This window comes from Bolinopsis microptera, chromosome 4 (assembly GCF_026151205.1).
Source record: "Bolinopsis microptera isolate Bmic1 chromosome 4, MBARI_Bmic_1.0, whole genome shotgun sequence".
NCBI classification, from domain to species: Eukaryota; Metazoa; Ctenophora; class Tentaculata; order Lobata; family Bolinopsidae; genus Bolinopsis; species Bolinopsis microptera.
In genome coordinates this window covers 9,187,312-9,210,494 of record NC_087075.1, presented here as the reverse complement: position 1 = coordinate 9,210,494, position 23,183 = coordinate 9,187,312, and the positions used below count along the sequence as shown (strand labels likewise).

Sequence of the window (23,183 nt, the reverse complement as noted above, 5' to 3'; positions counted from 1 at the left end):
ATAATAAATCGATTTCATGACGTTCATTTGGAGCGTAATTTGTTTTGTCGCAGCTCTGACCTGATAGTGGTAAGTAGGTGTTATTATTACGGGATTAGTGACTATGAGTACGGCACCGGCCGCTACGGCACTAGTACGGCACCCGCTAGTCTAAACCGGTCGAAGGTTGGTTTAGAAAAGCGTTACAAACCAGTTAGATTGACTTTTAGAAAAGCGATTATAAGTTATTTTTAACGCTTATAAGCGTTAAATAATGGCTTATAAACAGCTCGACTCCCTGGGTGAACATTCCAATAATAATCGCTTATTTGCGATTTTTATAAGCAATTATAAGCAATTATAAGCAATTATAAGCAATTGTAAGCAATTATAAGTAATTATAAGCAATTATAAGCAATTATAAAATTGCTTTTCTGTTTTGGAATAGTGATTATAATCGCTTACTTAAAAATCACTCGTAATTAGCGATTTGTAAGCGTTTTTAAACGCCGTATTTTTAAGAAAAGCGCCTCTTGACCGCTTATTAAGCGATTATAATCGACAATAAGAAAATTCCACAAGTGGTACCTCCCATCAGTATATTATAACAGATCAGTAGATTCAACACTATTGAAATACGTTAAGTGCTGTTAATATATTTGATTAGGTTACGTTAATGACAAATTAGATTAACGACAAAGCACATACTTGGAAATTGTACTTTAATTCATTTAATTGATAGTCGATACTCGTTAGCCTCACTTTAACTGTCACTCGAGTCCCTTCCGTAATGACTGATGACTCAGTTGACACGGGTAATACCTGCGGTGTTGGGTTCGCGGAAGTGGAGGGGCGGTTTAACAATCTAATCTAGCAAATATAAGTCTGTTAAACTGTTTAAGTACCATGAAATTTAATAAAGCGTCTATATAGTAACCTAGCGTATTGGATTGACCTTACGATTGACTGAAATGACTGATTTGTCAAAGCTAATACCTGCGGTGCTTTATTGTCGGTTGGGATAAAGACCAAGGACATGTAGTAAAACCCTGGTCAATTTGTTAGGTACTGTCAAATTTTATAAAGTGTCTAGTGACCATGACTTGTCTTTTGGAGTTGACCCAAAAATCAGGAGATGAAGATTTACGGTCAAATAATTTTGGTGTGAACAATCAATTTAACTACAAACTTGATCATGGCTATAGTATTAGTATTCATTGGAAAAGAGGATAGCCAGTTTTTGAACACCGCACAATCAATTACAATTAAGGCCATTACTCATTAGTTGACTACTGCCAGATATAAGCCGCGGTCAATGCCCTGTTTATGCCCTGTTTATGACCGGTTGATAGCCGGTTGATAGTTGGTTGATAGTTAGATATTCATATTACAACCTAGTGAGATTGGAAGAGCAGCACCAAAATAGACTAACGATCAATGATGATCAGTGTAAACATGTAGTCTCTCCCCCCCCCCTCCCTCTCTTCTTCATAGTTCTACCCTACTTATAACCCGACCAAGGTGCCACACTAATACACACTAATACCCCCCCCCCCCCCCCCCCCCTACTATTAGAGTATTGGGAACTGAATCCTTAAACTATTTACTTGTATTACACTTGTATTAGTAACTTTATCATAACACTCATTACTTGTAACAGCTCTGGAATCTTTGTATATATTTGTATTTCATTTCCAGGCTATAATATTTATGCGGGGCCGTTTAACCCATTGTTTTCAGCGGCCCGTTTCCAGTTTTGTTTCTAGTATTAAGTTTCTGGTATGGGGTGGGTTTGATAAAGAAGTCGCTCCTTTTTATCAAACTTTACTGTTTTGGGGACTGAGTTTTGTTATAAAATAGTAACTTGTAAACTTTTGTTGTTGTTGAAGTGAAGATAGCTTCTTTTTGTTGGATTGTTGTTCATCAGGGGGTCCTTTCCGAAATGAAACTTAAGTTCTTACTTAGTTTAAGTAATCGCCAAGTAAAATCATGTTTGTCCTTACCGAAACACTACTTAAGTAAAGTGCAGCGTTTTCGAAACTTATACTTAAAGTGTTTACGAAACGCGTCAAAGTTACAAATTTACACGTGCAAGTAACAAATACGCGCCTAAAATGCGCGCAAAAACTCTGATGACGTAATTCGTCATGCAATTGCTTGTTGGTGCGATCACGTGCTTGTTGGTGTGCCATGGATTTTGTTATCATAAATATAACCATTCATGTTGAGTTGAATTTGATATCGCAATTTGAATTTGATAATCAATAAATGTTAATTTTATGAGTTCTAATATTCACTATTGAAATTCGAATCTGCACTGCATACATCAGCAGGCACAGCTAGAAGAACAACAACCATCGTTCTGTCCCAGACACAAACTGAAACAATTGCTGCATGCGTTGTATTTCATAATTACTGCCGTAATAGGAGAATTCGTGATCCAGAAATTTTGCCACACATTCTTCAAGATATGAGAGAAGAGCAAGCTGAACAATCCCGGCGGGCTGCCCCTCCAAGGCAGCCGAACGAGGCGGAAGAAATCAGAAAAGGAATTAATGTACGGAATAATATTGTTAATGATTACTTTTCTTGATAAATGATAACTTTAAAATCCTTTTTAGAACCTAAGCTGTGTATGATTCGCCTCTCCAAACAAATCTAAAGAAAATCCTTTTATGAACACTGAATTATTGTTCAAATTGTTCAATTCAATCAACTTGCAATGAAATTTGGGATATTAAGTAAAAACTTACAATTCTAAGGTTGGTCTGAACCAAACTTAAAAAAATTAGCAAAAAATGAAAAATTGGAAGCAACTTAAGCAAAAAATAGCTCTTAAGTTGAAACTAAGCAAAAATCGAAGTAAAAACTTAATTCAAAAATTTTGCTTGAAAATTTGCTAAATTTGTTACTTAAGTTGGTTTTCGGAACGGATTTTAGCAAAAAAGGGAAAACTAAGCAATATTTACTACTAAGTTTCATTTCGGAAAGGACCCCCAGATATAAGACCCCATGAGAGGTCATATCAGAAAGAAGAGATACTCTGCTACGGGCAGGATCAAGCTGGAAAACTCACGCGGAAGCTCCTTTAAGAATTTCTACGAGGAGTAAGTTGTTTTTATTATAAGTTGCATACGAAGCACGAGCGTGCTAAATCACTCTACAGTCGATCCTTGAGATTGTTCTAAAAGGGCCCCCGACAGTTGAAACCAACTTCGATCGATGATTTTCGGACGCTGATTCCGAATCACCCCCATGACATAGGGTTAAAATGCTCCCCTGACGAGATATTGGCGAAAAACTGTCTCGATCACGTGATATGACCGTATAAGGAAGTAAGTCTAATTTCTCGCTAGGGTTAGGGTTTCAGCATATGCTTTTGTTAAGGATTGGGTTAGGGTTAGGGTTGGTTATGGACAGACACGTGACCGTCGAGTGTAGAGTGATTAAGGGGGCATACACCAAAACAGTGGTTAGTGCCGTCCAACCCAAATGACCTCATAGGCAGTTCAGTGACCTTCTAGCGCACCGTTTCCACACCAAAAAAAATTATTTTGAGAATGCCTATTTTTGTAATCGAGCATTTCCTGGTTAGATCGGAATTTCACATTTGGAGAAAATGTGTTTTTTTGGCTTCGCAGATAAAAAATGACTTTGTTTACAATAACTTCAAAGGGAAGCATTTTAGGGTGTTTTGTTGTTCATAACTCATATATAAATGGGCTAGTTGCGGTTATTTTGCACCCTTCAAAAAGTCACTAGCACATTCCTATCAAAATTTTAGAAAAATCGGTAAATATGAAAAACGAAAAATGTGCCTAAATTTGTTGTTTGGCTTTGATATGAGGTCCAATAGATCTGAAGAAAAATGAGTCAAAACTTTTTGAGGGGACCAAAAACTGCGCCAGAAGTCAGAGAACAATTTCATGTCAAGCATCAAATCAATCCGATCTTCCCTGACTGACTTATTGGTTAAAATAAGCCTGAAAAGGACAATTTCAGCTTTTTGACTTTAAAAATTTATAACACACCAGCCTTTTTAGATACGATATCAAAATTCCACTTTAACCAGGAAATGCTCGATTACAAAAATAGGCATTCTCAAAATAATTTTTTTGTGTGGAAACGGTGCGCTAGAATGTCGCTGAACTGCCTATGACGTCATTTGGGTTGGACAGGTTTGGTGTATGCCCCCTTAATCATCATCCTACAAAGCACATCATTACTGATAGTTGGGGAGTAATTGAGAGTCATTATTGAGCTAGAACTGCATGATAGATTTGAGGGTTTATGTCAATCAATAAAAGGGGGAAATACTATAATCATGAACTCATAGCCCGGTTAATAAATGAATACTAAATTTCATTCTCGGTGTCATTTGTGAACAGTCTTTTCAATATAAAATGTCATTACTTTTTGTTTTGAAGAAGGATGACTGTAACCGGCACGGTCCACTTTACCCAATTTTTGGGTATTCATGGTAGTATATAATACAATCGGGTTTTTAATTGATCGCACAAGTATGTACAGCCCAATCGGAGGAATGGAATGGCTGGGCCCTGCGGTATATCAGGGCGCAGTGAATCGTTACATGAGTACGCGTGATCACTGAACCAAGATTTAATTAGCTCCTTAATCAGCCCATATAATTAAAATGCTGCCTTTATGATAGGATGCGTACGCCGTACAGGAAGGACATGTCATCAATTATACTCCTTCATACTATATATATTAATATATATTGCTATTGATTATGTGAATGTCGAACACGTCATCTATTAATTATACTGAGCTCAGTTTATGAGTTACTTTGCTAGTTGCTCGAATGGGTGGATATACGAGTATGCCATTTCTATGGCTGTGCTCACTTTTAAAAGTGGCTGGTTGGATGAACTAGTTGGAGAATGGTTGAAGCTTTAGTTTCCGCATAAAAGATATATCTGGGCGATTTGAACAGATTCACCATTCCGTTCCCCAAAAGTGTCTGTACAGCATACAAATTCCAATTCAGCTAAAAATAATCCACATCTTTAATTCAATGAGTCATGCTATTTAAAATAATTTGATCAAGAAATAGGAATATAATCAGGCGCGCGCGGAGAGAGACTTACTTGTTCAGTTAGTAAGATTTCATGTAATTGTATTGCTTGGTAGTTAATCCTATTATATATCATATTATATCTATATATTAGTAAGAGAATAACGTAATCCTATTAAATATTATCCCACTTCAAGTTAGTCTGAGCTATACTTTCTCACTCACTCTTTCTCACTCTCTCTCTAGTCAGAATCATTTTCTTAAGTAAAATGGTGAGAGAATTGTTAATAAGTAACTATAAGATTGTAGTTAATCCTATTATGTTACTAGAGTGGTAGGTAATCGTATTATCCAACTCCTAGTCAGACTAAGCCACTTTTAACTGTTAATGCTCACTCCCTCACCTTCTCGAGTAGAAGTCAGTTTCTTTCAACAGCAGGGACAAAAGGATTTCGCGATTATTTTGGCCAAAAATCGCGATATTGCGAATTTTAACAGACTATACATTAAACTATACATAAAATTTGTCGCAAATAATGGGAAAAATCGCGATTCCGTACATGCCGCGATTTCCTTTTGTCCCTATTCAACAGTGATCACCCCTAATCTACCGTGTAGTGTCGAAGAGCAACTTATACCTACTTTCTACACGTAATTCATTACTTTCTTTCTATGCGTACTTTATTACGTATTTCTTATATATTACCGACTTTATTAAGTACTTATACTCTCTAGATAATCGAATTTCTACTTTTACAGTAACGCAGAACTAATCGGCCAGGATATTAATGGCATGCTTTAAGTTCTTATAACTTTATCTGATTATCATTATCATGATATAGAACAATGATATAGAACAATGAATATTATCATGATTTAATGTAATATAAGGGCTTTTAGTATATTAACTTCCATTAGCCATTCAATACTCAGTACCCAGTTTGTCACCGTTTGTTAGCCGGTCGATACTCGGACTCCAGCCTGTAAATTACTGTCTTATGACCGGTTTATGACCTATATACTATAGAACAGAGGTTCTAACCCTATTTTCTCTTTTCTCTTTGTATTTACAACTCTCTACACACTCAACCTCTTAATTGGTCCTGCAATGAATTGTGGTTTAGGTTAGCAGGAACGAATTAGCTGATCAATTACAGCCCGTAATGTACTCTCCTGTGTCATACAGTTTTCTCTTTGTGGTCTTGAAAATGTTAAAATTATTCCACTTTAGTTCTTGTGAGTGGTCTCAGAAACATTAAAATAATATTCGACTTTATGTATTTATTTCTCACTTCTCCAAATATTGTTTGCATTGAGCAGTGGTAATTTTTCTTTGCACGTGACCTTTAAAGTATGGAAATAATTTCGCTTTTCTGATTTGTGGTCTCGAAAATATTGAGATAATTCGGCAGTTACTAAGTTAAACCACAACTCACGACGGCTGTATGTTAAACAGACAACACGGAATAATTCAGCACCAGTCAACATAGCTATTTTAGTTTGGTGATATTTCGTGTTTACTTCGTGCTTGTAAAGTTATACAAAGAAACGCCTAGCTCTCTCCTTCTAGCTCTCCTCCTACAGTGGAATGAACGTGTTTATATCGTCTTTAAAGAGTGCCTTGTCGGCTTCACAAGCAGCCCAACAGGATCACGGGAATCATGTCACGGCTGCAACTACCCGGTGAGTGCAACTACCCGGTGAGTTGGGGTATTTTGTCATTTTTATCAGTTGTAATTGTTATGTAAACCGGGAAACTACGTGGAATGTTAGAGTACAGACGTCCGTATAGGATTTGAAAAGCCACTGCTGTGCAATGTTATCTTCGTCCAACCCAAAGTAATAATATGTAGACACATTCTTTTAATCCTGTAGTACAGAGAGGAGACGTACTTCGGGTATGGTAGTGGCTGTTGCTTTGACTAGAATGGAACAATTTAGTCCTTGGGGCACGTTCGAATCTCCAGTCGACTAAGGTACCAAACGTGTTTAACTGAAATTAAGTGCTTCTCTGAGTATTTGTTCTTTAGGATACAGAGTTTTGCTCCTTTATCAAATTTGTTAGATGTTAGTAACTTCAAATTGTCCAAAATCGTATTTCTGTATTTGTTCCGCTAGTCTGCAAAGCGTATGTTAATGTAGTAGTCGGTAAGACCTAGTAAAAAGAACATTCATTACCAGAAGTACGTCTCCTCTTTGTACTACAGGATGGAAAAGATTTAAAGAATTTGTTGTGAAACAATCAACTATTTGTATCAATCAAAAGTGGTGACAAATGGTGAAGGTCACGGCTTATCGGGAGATTTGAGAGCAACCTCAAATTAGCTGAACACCCTGCTGCGCCAATAATAATATCGGGTCTCAATAAGAGGTCTCGACTGCCTAGGCATCAAACCTTGGCAATCGGTAATTTTCCTCTGGCCCGGAGTCAGCTGACCCTAGGGACCAGAGGATAAAGGTGTAGAGACTGTGTGTATCTTGCAACGCAAGGGAAGAAAAACGGGAGAAACAATCACAAAGTTTATAATATATATATATAAGTTATATATAACTTAGCAAATAGAGATTCGAACAATCCTACACAGAGTGTATTTATTATTATAATTATTGTTATATTATTATTGACTTAAATCAAATATTAAGACAAAAGAACACCTGGATATTAGGATAATTCGTTTAATTGTTAATGAAAATTAACAATTTTTATTAAAAATTAAACTAATTATCCAAATTTTATTTTTACGATGAGATTAGTTCACCCTGTTTATGAAGTTTTTTGAGGCTTCGCTAGTTCTTTTTGATATTTTTCCTCTCTACCTAGCATTTGATGGCATAGATTAATTGAATAATTGAATAATTTCGAAATCGTCGAAATTACCTCCTTGTTAATGAAGTTTCGACTGTGTAAATTATCCTGACATTATAATCAAAAAGAGATGATATTTGACCAAAACCCATAATCATGGGTAGAGTGTACCGCTGCCAGTGTCTCTCTTTTCCAAACAAAAGGAAATGATATTAATTTGAATAACCGTCCGCAAATGCAAATTGATACCGAGAATGAAATCGGTCGCTCGCTTTTTCCAATCAATAAGCTTTATTACAATTCGTAAGCCGTAATCGAATGGAAAAAGCGAGCGACCGATTTCATTCTCGGTATCAATTTGCATTTGCGGACGGTTATTCAAATTAATATCATTTCCTTTTGTTTGGAAAAGAGAGACACTGGCAGCGGTACACTCTACCCATGATTATGGGTTTTGGTCAAATATCATCTCTTTTTGATTATATATAATGTCAGGATAATTTACAAAGCCGAAATGTAAACTCATAACTTCATTAATAGTAGTAGTAAATCTTTCAAAGTACGAAATATCTCTTTAAAAGAGCATCCTAGGCACCTTATAGATATCAAAACGCATAAAAAAGAAAACAAAAAAACATCAACCATCTTCTAACTTCTTCCACTCCTCCCTATCTAAAGCTAAAAATCTAAGGTCTTCGAAATCAGTCAAATTCTTAAGTCTAATATCAAGATTTCTACTAGTCAAGTCTTTTCTAATAACATCTAATAAGTTTAAACATGGTCTACCCCGTCTCCCTTCCATAAAAATATCAGAATTTATAGCAAATAACATAGAGGTGTATGCTGGTGAGTCTTCCTGTCCTCTTAAGATATGTCCTAACATTCTCCATCGAAACTTAGAGACTCTCACAGACAAGGGAGTGACATAACAACGAGCATAGAGTGCCTCATTAGAAATAACCCCAGTAGGCCATCTGATGTTGAGGATTCTTCGGAGGTGTTTGCGATGAGCAATATCAAGTTCATTCAACTTCATTAATATTTATATTAATAATTAGGAGGTAATTTCATCGATTTCGAAATTTTACCTGACTGAATATGGCACTTTTTACTCATTCAAGTTGGCATTAAATTCATATATAATTCCATTTAAATATCGCGAGAAAGCAGAATTTATTCGAAATCGTGATCACGAATGAGCAAAATTCTCACCTTTCGCACGTGCAAACTTTGAGCGGACTTTGCGTGCGCATACAATATTGAATCACCGTAAATTTTTGCATATCAGTATTTTATATATAATTTAATAAGCAAGCAAAGTTTCAGAAGATTTCATATAGAACTTGGATCACAACGGGACTCCAAAGTTGATAAAAATGGTGAAAACAGCAATTTTCAGTAATTTTAGCAATTTTCTATCAATTTGGGCGTGTCCCCACGTGTGCAACTTTTCGATTTTCAACTTTAAATCTAGCCTATAACACAATTTAGACCTTTAGGAAGCACAATCGAGCTCCACAACCCAAGGGATGGCCCAACACCAGAGAATACTAATTCACAACTTTTGTATTTTTATAAAATTATTCTTCAAAAAAGCACTAACTTCAATAGCGCATATCTTTATGAAGGAGCAAGGTAGGAAAATTTTCCGGTAGATTTTCAGAATGCTTGAACAATTATCTAAGATAAAAATGTCCTCAGATTTTGAATAAAATTACTCCTTAATTAAATGGTTTAAAATCGATTTGAAAAGTTGTTATTTTGTTAAAAACCAAGTTTTAAAAACACTTAACTTGATGACGTCATCAAGTGATGATGATGACGTTAAATTATTTTGTAATATAATGGAAACTGGAGTGTAAACGATTATCTTCAAGACCTGTGGTTCGAAATGACTGTATCTTTTATACTTTTGAATCTACGGACACTTAAATGTAGGCTATAATTGACTGCAAAAGCGTCTATACATACATATATACATTCGAACAATTGAAACAAATCAAATTGGCGGGCAAACGATCCGTTTCATGATATGTATAAAAACAATACCAATCATCAGTGCCAAATAGAATAATGAATTGTAGCGCTATGACATGTTGCTCCTTTATAAAATAATTTTTATCGATCATGAAAGATTTTCAAAATTATCAAAATTTACAAAATTTCCAAAAAAACAGTTTATTGTGTCCGTCCCAATTTCAAAATTGTCTATGAAGTAAGGTAGTAAGATATCTTTGGCTTTTAAAGTTGTAAACTGCGTTGGCCTTCGTGTAGTGGTAGAGGAAAATTCTTTACTGAGTTCCGTGAAGCTGGTAGAATTAGGATCCGTATTTGAGAGTTAATTGTTGATTCTGGTTATCAAACGAGAGTGCTCAACAACGACGAGTCGAAGGAGCATAACTAATAAATAGTTGTTGTTTGGTTTCCCAAAGAGAGTGCTCGACTGCAGTTAAGCAGGAGCATTATAATTCGAACAATTGAAACAAATCAAATTGGCGGGCAAACGATCCGTTTCATGATATGTATAAAAACAATACCAATCATCAGTGTCAAATAGAATAATGAATTGTAGCGCTATGACATGTTGCTCCTTTATAAAATAATTTTTATCGATCATGAAAGATTTTCAAAATTATCAAAATTTACAAAATTTCCAAAAAAACAGTTTATTGTGTCCGTCCCAATTTTAAAATTGTCTATGAAGTAAGGTAGTAAGATATCTTTGGCTTTTAAAGTACATATATACATATATATATACATATATATACTTCACAACAATCTGTTGTAAAACAGGGGTTCCAGAAAACCCACTTCCCGATACTCCTGAAACATGAAATTTTTTTTACAGTCGATTTGGACAAGGTCTAGACGCCCTGCAAAGTTTCATATCTCTAACTCAATTTTAACATGGTTTTTAAGGCACCTGAATATGGCGATTTTGGGTTTTTTACCTAATTTCGTATAACATGCTGGCGCGTATTTTGCGCAAATTTCTTAAAAACCTCCACATAACTATTTCTTATTCCTGTCATCTTTAACATTGAATTAGAATGTTTTGAACTTAAATATGCCTGCTGAACTACTTTCGATGAGTCTTAATGCCTGGAAAACAATAAAGGGGATATACTAGTATAGGGGGTAAATAGTATTGTGAATATAAGGGCGACGGTAATGCTTGCCAGCATTGTGATATATAAGTTATATATAACTTAGCAAATAGAGATTCGAACAATCCTACACAGAGTGTATTTATTATTATAATTATTGTTATATTATTATTGACTTAAATCAAATATTAAGACAAAAGAACACCTGGATATTAGGATAATTCGTTTAATTGTTAATGAAAATTAACAATTTTTATTAAAAATTAAACTAATTATCCAAATTTTATTTTTACGATGAGATTAGTTCACCCTGTTTATGAAGTTTTTTGAGGCTTCGCTAGTTCTTTTTGATATTTTTCCTCTCTACCTAGCATTTGATGGCATAGATTAATTGAATAATTTCCGTTCATCGCTGCATATAATCCTGAAATATCTTGAATTCCACGCAGAATCGGGCCCATTTATCACATTTGTTGAGCTCATCATTTCAGATCAACTTTAAGGGTTGATTTAGTTTTTGCAATTATCTGATCCGATTGAGTGACTTTCAGCAGCCGCAAAATATCAACACTTCAAGTACACGAAATCTTTGATCATCGACTGTTTTAGTTCAACGGTCAACACGTAATCTTGCTTACCTTCACTACGTTTGACAATTCATGACATTTGTTTGCTTGCGGTTGCGCGATGCGAAAAAATATAGACGTAATGTTGCATATCAAATTCTAAATATTATGTTAAAATTCATTTAAATCTGTTTAATTTGCTACCACCATCGCCTCCATCATCAAATACTTTATTTTCAAACCGATTCTGTCATTTTGCCAAAACATATTGCTCTATTAAGTAATAAATTCACTGACATATTCTTACTTCATACAACCGCATATAGCTGCAGTAATACTAAGGAATGTCCATAAATAAGTTATTTGTATCTCACTGCCACTCTCCACTCACATCTCCACTTCACTTGATTCAAATATATTTAATTGTGCTACTCTCAGTCTCATGCTTCGCAGTCTCACTCGTCTACATTATGCTGGTGACTCTTAATTTGCTACTGTCGGTTTTCTACTGTTGTTGTCTCTTTGTTCATGCTACTGTTCGGCAAAACAAATTTACCGTCTCAAAAGCTTTAGTCAGGCCACTTTCTGTGATTGGCAGAGGACATAAAACGTTAATATGTACCTGCATCACAATCAGTGTTGCACTTTTTACAGTTTACACTGATATAGTTTTTGTCCGTGTCATGTTAACTGAACTGCACAGATATTAAATTTTTCAAGTCTTCGAGTATGAAGGCGAGAAAAATGTATGCTTTAAATACTGCCGATCAATAACGATTAAAATACGATAACTTTTATCTGTTCCGAACAAAAATTAACAAACCATGATTATCAACCTCCGGAACGAGCAACGAGCCAATGCCGAGTATCCTCCAGAAAAATGTATAGTATAACAATCCCCTAATTCCCAGACCATATACCATATTCACTAATTATCAGACCATTTACCCTGACAACATTCACTTACCAGACCATTTACCCTGACAACTTATTCCCTTACAATGCCCTGACGAGAATAAGGAAACTGTCACACGCTACCCTAACACGTTCTAATGTCATTCTAACACGTTTTTACAATTAGAACCCCTTCAAAACTCATTAAGTTTTATTAGCCTCCTCAAACTAAACAGCAGACTCAGCTATGTTCATTCGTGCATACAGTGCTATGTAGTCTGTTTGAGGGTCTACAATCTATAGCTTGTAATCTGTCTGATATGTCTCGCGCATCTACAACAGTAAAAAGAGTCTCCTGTAGCACAAACGTGTGCTGCTGAGGTTTATACGTTGCTATTTGTTATTACTGCTGAGGTTTATACGTTGCTATTTGTTATTACTGCTGAGGTTTATACGTTGCTATTTGTTATTACCTGGTGTTCTTTTGTGCGGTTAGTATAAGTACTGACTTCGTCTCCTACCATCCAGAAGGTTGCCCTAAAACTATTCAACTTTGCTCTGCATTTTCAAAAATGTTTTGTAGTCGTGTTTGAAGTTTTCAAAGTATTATAGCAGTTCAATACCTTCAGCTTGGTTATATTATCATGAATCAGTGTTAGATGTTAATAACTCCCTCCTCTTTTTCTCACTTACTCAGTTAAGTTAAACCAGGTAACTGTTTGTTAAATTAGCTGTTATAGAACTTGTAACAGAGTGGAACGCAGTGGAATCTCACGGGAAACCTGAGATTCAGTCCTGCTAACCTGACGTCTCATGATGGTTTCTTCAGAATGTGATGCATTCTTCAGCATAAAGTGCGGCATTCTTCAGCATAAAGTGCGGAATTCTTCGGTAGAATAATGCCGTAACTGTAGTAGGTAAAGGCCTGTAAACGTGGATCAGCTTGGATATTTGTTGCTTGCTAATTAATAATTCTCCAGCTCCAGTATTTATGTCTGCATGAGTTGTTAAGTTTTTTTTTATTATTAGCGAAGTTATTTATAGGGTGATTTGTAAATTTGTATCTGCTATGTTTGTTAAGTTTTTCATTATTCGTTAAGCTATTTATAGGATGAGTTGTAAAGTTTTATCTGCTAAGTTTTTTAAGTTGTTAATTATGGAACTAAGTCCGATCTATACCAGTTAACTCTCTCCTCCTATAATCCTGTCCCGCATCAGTGGACGAACTATATCTATAACTTTATAGTCAGATAGTCGTAATATTTATATCCGTCCTCTCAGTCCTGATTAGTCGAAAACACCTGTTTACCTGTTTACGAGTGTCCTGTTAATTGATGATAAGATATTTAATCAGATAATTAGATATTCTGACAGGTTTAATGACACGGACATGTGCTATAATTTCAATTCATTCCGACAAAATATGCTCGTACTATATATATATACGCTGCAAAACAAGTTAATTCTACTCTCGGTTATTATGAATAACCTCCAACATCTCCTCGAGGACACGTAAACCCATTTTCACAGCGTCGCTAGTGTCATTATGGTTATTTATCGGCGATAATTCAGATTTTAGACGGTCGTAATTTTATAACGTCTACACAAATCACTGGCATACTTAAACTCTTCTGCATTTCCCAGAAATTATCCATACTTTTCATTTTCCCTTGATCGAACCAAAAGTTGTTCTGCATTTTCCCTAAATCGAAGCAAAAGTTGTTCGTGCTGGGTGTGCCAACAGTGGCGTAACGAAAGGCCCTGCTGACCCCGCTGTGCAGGGGGGCGCCGTCTTAGGGGGGCGCCAAATCGTCGTTTGAATGTGGGACAATTTCGAAAACTTAACTAAAGTACTAGCAAAACTGCGCGTTTTGCTCTAGATACACACTTTTTTAGAGATTTTACCGGCGTATTCTTTAAAATCACCTAATTTGTTCAATTTTAGGGAGGGGCACCAAAAGGGGAGGGGGCGCCAACAGGGGGGCGCTTTTTTTCGGCAGGGGGGCGCCAACAGGCAACGTTACGCCACTGTGTGCCAAAAGTGTTCCTAATTATAGAATTAGCAGTTTGATATCTCAGCCTCTCGGGTCTTAAACTGGTCAGCTTATCCAACTGATTAGAGGTAGGTAACTGGTAACACTTGCTCATCTTCAACTTTTACTATCTAGCCAACAATTTCATTTAATTTCCAGATGAGTGATTGAAATTATTCGCATGCTTTGAAACTAGCGATCAGCTACAGCTTGATTTGCTCCCACGGTGATCTACGATTTTGTAATCAAATTCAGTAAAGAAAGTTGTCTTAAAGTTATCAGACTACTTTTGGCTAACGGAGCAATTGTTTTGGGCTTGCTGCTTGATAATCTGTCAAATGTGCACTTTACACGTCTCTTTAAATTTCGCGCTATAAAATTGAATAAGATGTTACGCACAAACCAATTAGCCGCTTTCTCAAGACTTTTCGTAACATCTCCAGTCGCTACAGTACATTAGATTGGTAGTAATAATATAGGTATATAGTAGTAGACCATGGTATGGTTTCATACCATGTATGGTATGATGTTTTACCATGTATGGTATGATGTTTTACCATGTATGGTATGATGTTTTACCATATATGGTATGATGTTTTTACCATATATGGTATAATGTCTTACCATATATGGTATGATGTCTTACCATATATGGTATGATGCTTTACCGTGTATGATATGATGTTTTTACCGTGTATGGTATGATGTTTTACCATGTATGGTATGATGTTTTACCATATATGGTATGATGTTTTACCATGTATGGTATGATGTTTTACCGCATGTATGGTATGAAGTTTTACCATATATGGTATGATGTTTTTACTATATATGGTATAATGTCTTACCATATATGGTATGATGTCTTACCATATATGGTATGATGTCTTACCATATATGGTATGATGTCTTACCATATATGGTATGGTTTCACTTGTTACCTCGTTACTTCACACGTGATACAACCTAGTCGAGCACTTTGTAGTGCTACAATGTAGACTACAATGTAGACTGAAATACACCATGCTAAAACCGCGGCAACGCCATTGTATGTCGGTATACTAACGTCACACATATACTCTTCTAGTCATGACTAGTACTACAAAACATACATTTTCCAGAGTTCCTTTTGACAATCTGCTTCACTCGACTCCTTTTCGTTGTATTTTATCTGTTGTTTTTTTTGTTTTTTCACGACAATTCCAATACCTGGTATCACAACTGATATATATTATTACCTCATGGTATCACAACTGATATGTAATATATAATAATTGTTTCTATAAAGCTATAACCAGTTGATGACAACTCCAATTTCGCGATGTTTATCAAATATCATTAAGCAGTAGACTAGTAGTCTAAACTGTAATAAGATAACCGGGTGTGTTCACTGGCTGTACAATGTAAACTCCATAAATATTATGTAAGAAGTATATAAAACATAAGTTTGTATAGTATTTCTAATTTCTATAGTAAAGAACTGTGCAAAATATAGTTTTATTTGTATGGTAAAAACTAAGTAATTTGCATAGTCAGCTGCTGTTCACACCAAAGGTGGGTTACTGTCGTATATATTATAACAGAACGCAAACAGGACGCTCTGTGTGAACTATGCTCTTGACTGGGTTCCTAACCTGAACGGAATGCCTGAACATACCACTCATGATAGCTGAACATACCGATAGTTTACGTGATATATTCTGATAGAACGTGAACTGTGATATATTCACCGTGAACTAACTTACTCTGTTTTTAGTATAAGGTTTGAGGGCTCTTTGCGTGAACTTTGCGTGAATTTAGTTCGAGAGGTTGTAATTAGAATCTTGTTTGCGTCCGAAATATGTCCAAGAGCGGCGTCACTCTTGTTTCTAAAATGCTGGACGGGTTTCTGTTCTGTAATGTTTTTGCTATTTGAAGTTGTTGGGAGAAATTGAAAGGGTCCTTAATAAACGTGAACTAGTTGTGAATGTAATTGGAAGAATCCTCACCCTCTTCGTGGCCAAAACTGGCGTTACTCTTGTTTCTAAAATATTTTTGATTTTTTTGAGAAGAATTTCTATTCAATGGAATTTTGGCCGGTTTGCTTTACAAAATTCCTTTTTGTAGTTATACCGATTTGATTCAGATTATAATGGTAGTTAGGTATTTATTGGGCGACATTTTTGCTTTAGGTTTTGGTCCGTTTTTCATTGGATCTTCAGGAATGCTTCAAATTTCAACAGTTTAACACCAGGGCCCTTATACTCTTATTTTTTTATATACCACAGACTCCTGGAATCGAAAGAAGTTAGAACAATTTTAGTACCAAAACTTCTTAGAACTCTGATTAAATAACAGTAGTTCCTGAAAGTGGAACTATTTGTAAAATCAAGCCGCAATGTAATCGCACTTTTTGGTTTCTTTGAGCGCTAATTCAAACGCTTTGAACCAGAAAGTAACATACATAGTTTTAAACTAATTACAACACTACAAATTTATTACATTTATTGAGAATTATGTAATGTAACGCGATGGAAGTATTTTAAGCGGGCATATTCTGTCCAAACCCAGGATACATGACATAAAGAATTTGGTTTAACTTGTTTGTATGAAAAGCATCAATACTTTGCAAGACCATGTATTAATGAGGATTCGAGGTTTTTATAGGAGTTTAGGGAAAGAGTGCAATTAAAATTTTTATCGGACAGAAAGCCTGATTTGGTCGTGTTACTATTTATATTTCTTCTTAAAACATTCCGATGAAAGAGCCTTTGATTAAAAAAATTTATATATATTTTAACAAGCACTTATATTCGTAAATAAAGAAAACTCTAGTGCTGATTCACTGTTGTCTTGTTAATTTTCGTCTTGTTAAATTATGCAAGTATAATTATTGATTCTAATCAGAACATTGTTGCAAGACCGGTCCTTAATTTTAAAATCAAGTTACTTCCATATGTATCTAAAAATGATAACATTATCTTTGGAGCGATGTCTAACGGCCTTTTTCACCACAGCAATGCAGTAGAAGCACTCATTTGCATTTCAGTCAGACTTGGTATTGTTTTCATACTCAAAGGCTCACCTTGAACTTGCTCTAAAACTGATAAAAACTCAGATTAAATGATAATTCAGATTAAATTATGCGCATTTCTACAGATCATGTTTCACATTTTTAAGAATTAACATAATAATCTTTAACCGCGGTACCTAATAAACAAGATTAGACAGAAGATTCACACATGCTCTAAGGTCTCAATCGGTATAAATGTTGCAACTTGGTGATGATAAGTTTTCATGCCGTTAAAGGAATTCAGGTGTCTGTTTAAAGTTCCTCTTTGTCGCATCTACTTGATAATTAATTGACATTTGTTGAACGAATTCTTTTGTTTCAGCTTTTGGTCCGTTTTTGTTGGGTCTTCGGAAATTCCTTAAGTTTTAAAGGTTCAACCTGCAGTAAAATATTCCCCTGATTTTAGTACAGAAAGTTCTTTTAACTCGCACCTACTGAGTAACATTAATTCCCTGAACCCAGTCACAGTTTCATCACTTTACAATTCTTCAGAACCCTCTGGAAGTTTGGACTACAACTGCTTTTATCCTTCACTCACTTTTGGTAGACGAATATTCACAGTTTAGTTCAAGTAGATAGTAGTGTAACGTTATAATTAGGAGGCTGGCAATCGTCATTTCACTATTATACGGATTTCATTTTAGACTCGTTGAAAGCGTACTTTTGGTAGAAACCTAATAATAATTATATTACATACATACTTCAAGAGTACGGTCATGTTTGATGTTATTATTAATTTTATTCCAGATATGATCAGGAATGACCCTAACTCGACTTACTTCTCGACTTAGGGCGGCTTCAGCGTCCGAACAGAAATAGTCTTCTTCCAAATCTGTCTATCCAGCATGAGTTTGTTAATCTCTTTGCTGTCGTCAAGCCCCGTGTCCTTCCGAAGGATGTCAATGTATGTGAGATGTGGTCTTCCCCTTCGACGATGTCCTTGAAGGGGTTGCCAGAAGAGAAGTTGATGACTCAATAGTTCTTCATGTCTGGCTAGATGACCTGCGAGTCTCATCCTCCGTTCAGCTATCTTATCAGATGCTCTGATGAGGTGTCCATACACCTTGGCGTTAGTCTGCCGCTCTTTCCAGTCAATGTTCAGTGCCATCCTCAGCATTCTCGTATAACATCCATCAATACGTTTTGCGAGGGTCTGGCTGACAGTCCATGTTTCAGAGCCATATAGAAGGATGGACTCGACTGTAGCCAGGAACAGTCGTATCTTGAGATCTCTACGCATATCCGACTTCCATACAAGCTTCATCTGGTGACACGCTCCCCATGCCTTAGCTTTCCTCACTTCGAAGTCCTTCTCCGAACTCTTCATTCTACTACCCAAATATACAAAGTCATCGACTTTCTCAATGTTCTTCCCACTCCCAGCAACCAGAGTCGGGTTATCATCATCTCTTATGTTGATTCCCATGTACTTAGTTTTCCCCTCGTTGAGGTGGAGTCCAACTGAGTTGGCCGCCAGTTCCAGACTCCTGAGGAAATCTTGTGCCTCCGCAACACTATCTGTTATAAGAGCAAGGTCGTCAGCAAAGTCCGCATCAGTGACCTTGACTGCCGGATAGCGACGGCTTCTTCTAGGGTGTAGAGTAAACCCAAAGTCCCTACCCTCTAGGGACACCCTCATAATGTAGTCAATTACGATAATGAATAGGTAGGGCGCCAAAGTGTCTCCCTGCATCACTCCTGCTAGAATGACCCTAACGTCTGTCACAAATACGCACCAACTAAACACCTAGGTCAATAATCACTTGCCACAAACAATGCTCCCTCAATTATTCCTCTCAAGACTCCCCATAGTCGTTGAAAAGCTTCAGTTTAGTATCACATCAATAACAAGATAACTCGTCTACTCCTGTCAATACCGACCCAATACGTCTCTCTCTCTCCCAGATACACTGCCTAATCACCTTAGTTGATATCTTAATACGAACCCTATGATCACCAGGCTATATAACGTATGAATAGTAAACAAACTAGAATTACACTAATGATGCAGCAGCAGTCCCACATATATTGGATCAGTCCCCAGATATATTGGATCAGTCCTCAGCTATATTGGATTGCTCCAGTTGTAAATGTAGTGATCCTGTGGCTGGTAGAGATATGATCTGATTGCTTCTCTCCGCGATATCCAGTATCAGTGTATTAGTATCGCTAGTAGTACAGTATAAACTTGTGTGATGCGTTCAGGATTCACGCGGTTATTGTCAGCTTTACCGCACACATGACATGTCCTAAACGGAGTTAATCAAGTCTATCGCACAATTAGTTTCGACAAAACTTGGTGTTAATTCGAGTACCGACTTTGTTTTCCCGAAATATTGATCTTTTTCCCGAACTGCTGTTTTTGTTGTTTTCCGCTTGAGCATGCTTAGGGATGCTTAAAATTGCCAAAGTCTAATGCAATGATTTAGTTTCGATTGGAAAACAGTCAGAGTTACAGCTGACTGTTTAACTCTCCCTCGCCACCGACCTCATCTTCCGAAATGCCAGTGTGATTATTTTCTTCTTGAGCGGGCTAGTAAACGTGTAGATACAATATGGTATTAATTCATTTTAGAATCATTCTTGTCAAGATACACTAGAAATATTACTTTTCAGCCCTCACGCGATTCTAACCGTATCCTTTCGTTTCACCTTTAGAATTGAATCTAAACACTCTATCCCAAACCATGTTACATAATTTCTTTTGAGCTAATGGCAGCTCGTAAACACATATATTCCTTACAAGTTCCTTACAAGTTCCTTACAAGTTCCTTACACGCTCCTTGGGTGTCACTGTCAGTGTTACAAGTTCCTTGGGTGTCACTGCCAGTGTTACACGGCCTTGGGTGTCACTGTCAGTTTTATACGGTCCTTGGGTGTCACTGTCAGTGTTACACGTTCCTTGGGTGTCGCTGTCAGTGTTACACGTTCCTTGGGTGTCACTGTCAGTGTTACACGTTCCTTGGGTGTCACTGTCAGGGTTACACGTTCCTTGGGTGTCACTGTCAGTGTTACACGTTCCTTGTGTGTCACTGTCAGTGTTACACGTTCCTTGGGTGTCACTGTCAGTGTTACACGTTCCTTGGGTGTCACTGTCAGTGTTACACGTTCCTTGGGTGTCACTGTCAGTGTTACACATTCCTGTGGTGTCACTGTCAGTGTTACACGCTCCTATGGTGTCACTGTCAGTGTTACAAGTTCCTTGGGTGTCACTGTCAGTGTTTCAAGTTCCTTGGGTGTCACTGTCAGGGTTACACGTTCCTTGGGTGTCATTGTCAGTGTTTCAAGTTCCTTGGGTGTCGCTGTCAGTGTTTCAAGTTCCTTGGGTGTCACTATCAGTGTTACACGGTCCTTGGGTGTCACTGCCAGTGTTACACGCTCCTATGGTGTCGCTGTCAGTGTTACACGTTCCTATGGTGTCACTGTCAGTGTTACACGTTACTTGGGTGTCTGCACTATCAGTGTTACACGTTCCTTGGGTGTCACTGTCAGTGTTACACGTTCCTTGGGTGTCACTGTCAGTGTTACACGTTCCTTGGGTGTCACTGTCAGTGTTACACGTTCCTTGGGTGTCTGCACTATCAGTGTTACACGTTCCTTGGGTGTCACTGTCAGTGTTACACGTTCCTTGGGTGTCACTGTCAGTGTTACACGTTCCTTGGGTGTCACTGTCAGTGTTACACGTTCCTTGGGTGTCACTGTCAGTGTTACAAGATCCGTAGTCATCCCATAGACGTTCACCAGATATTCCTTCTGCGTCACTGAGTCTCATGTTTAATGCCTGTTTAATCTTTGCAGATTCAGTCAGGACTCATAATAGACTTTACTTGCTTGTATCTCGAGTTAGGAATATAAGGTTGTGTACTTCTGTTCGCTTGTCAGTTATCAGAATATATATTTTATACTTGCTAGAGTCAACATCGAAATAGAAGGTTTTTACGTTGTGATGTTTCTGATGAAACATAATATGCCTATATACATTTTACGTTGAAGAAACTCCAACATCACTTTGAAACATATGCCTATATGCGTATATACATTTTACATCACTTTGCTTATTGTTTTAGTCGGATTATTAACGCCGCCTAGCAGCCTAACCAGCATATCATCACTGATCAGACCTTTGATTGATACAGTGTAACCTAGCAACAGTTGCTATGTGACTACGAACTAGTGTCTAGCTGTTTTGCGATTTAGTATTAATATTATGTCTTGTTTTTTACCTTTTACAAGCTTTTAATCTCCAATTTATATATCGTACTTAGCACACTGTCACACTGTCACACTGTCACACTGTCACACTGTCACACTGTCACACTATCAGAGCATCTAAGACAGGGTTGAATCCAATAAAGTAGACTTTCTCAGAACGAATCTAGACTTTCTCAGTTCTCACAAAAACGAATCTCGTTTAATTAATGATTTTGTAATGAGATAGACAACATCACACGTGTAAAGAATGTGTATGGAACGTGTTTTGAGGTAGACGTTCTTACAACCCGCTTGTGGATTTGTGACGCAAGATAAGATAACAATCCACAACACAATAGGTGTCTTATGAATTATTAATGTCTCATCTCTTTCTGGCCGCATTAGATACCTAACAATACCCCCATTTATCTCATGAATAAAGTATAACATATCTCTCACCACTGTGAACTTGTAAACAAACCCCTTCTTTCATCCGTAATTAGTGAGTTAATTGTGCGAGCACCTAATCACCACCATCTTTATCCCTGGGGACCTTTTATAAACCATTATAGTCGCAGACCCTTCATATGAGTTCATAAGTCAGACTTTATTGTTACAGGTCAACATTAGCTGTCTAGCTTTAACTTGTAAAGAAGAGCAGTATTACTAGACAGTAGACAGTTGTGTACGATCTTGTAGAATCCTAGATAATTCCTAACTACTCATTTGCAGTTACATTCTACCCTGTTCACGCACTGTCACGTGACGTTATCACACTGTCACGTGACGTCATAGTACAATTATCACGCACCCACAAGTTGTAGGCCACAATCACGCTACAAATCCGATGTTGTTAGTTGTTACAATTCCTTCACTCGACAAATTTCATATTGGTTGACTTGTAAAACTAAACTAGATACACTTTCCTAATAAATAATTCCTAATTAAACCCGCATTAATTAACTTCCTCAGTTTCACGCTCTACAAATCCAGTGATCGTAGCTCATAATAACTTAATACCTTAATTAATTAAATGATCGTGTGTATAATGTCTCGTAATCACGCACGTCCTACCTACAGGACATTAATTTACACAATTACAGCAACACATTAATCAGGGTGGAACAACTGGCATACGCCAAAATTTCTGGGCGCTTTCTGCAGAATAAATTCAGCTCTATTCTCTCCACTCTCTGCTGCATTCCTCTGTAAATTGTGTGATATTTGTTATTGAAGGATGACGGCACGTGACAGTGTGATGACGGCACGTGACAGTGTGATGACGGCACGTGACAGTGCGTGAACAGGGCATTATGTAACCGCAGATGAGCAATTAGGAATTAACTAGAATTATAGAAGATCCTACACACACAGACACACACACACACAGCTGTCTAGTAGTAATAATGATTTGTATCAGCTTTGCCTTTATCTGTTGACTCTCTGCCACATTCTTCTGTAGATTGTGTGATCGCCTGCAGTGCGATGATAGCTCTTTGTGCGATTTAGTTTCAATT

General features: G+C 36.8%; 1 protein-coding gene across 9 annotated transcripts in view; it reads left to right on the top strand.

Annotated features, from left to right (window-relative positions):
• The window catches only part of LOC134813890 (potassium voltage-gated channel subfamily A member 1-like), a 99,008-nt gene that overhangs the window by 34,360 nt on the left and 41,465 nt on the right, over positions 1 to 23,183 (top strand). The gene's annotated exons all lie outside the window — the stretch shown is intronic.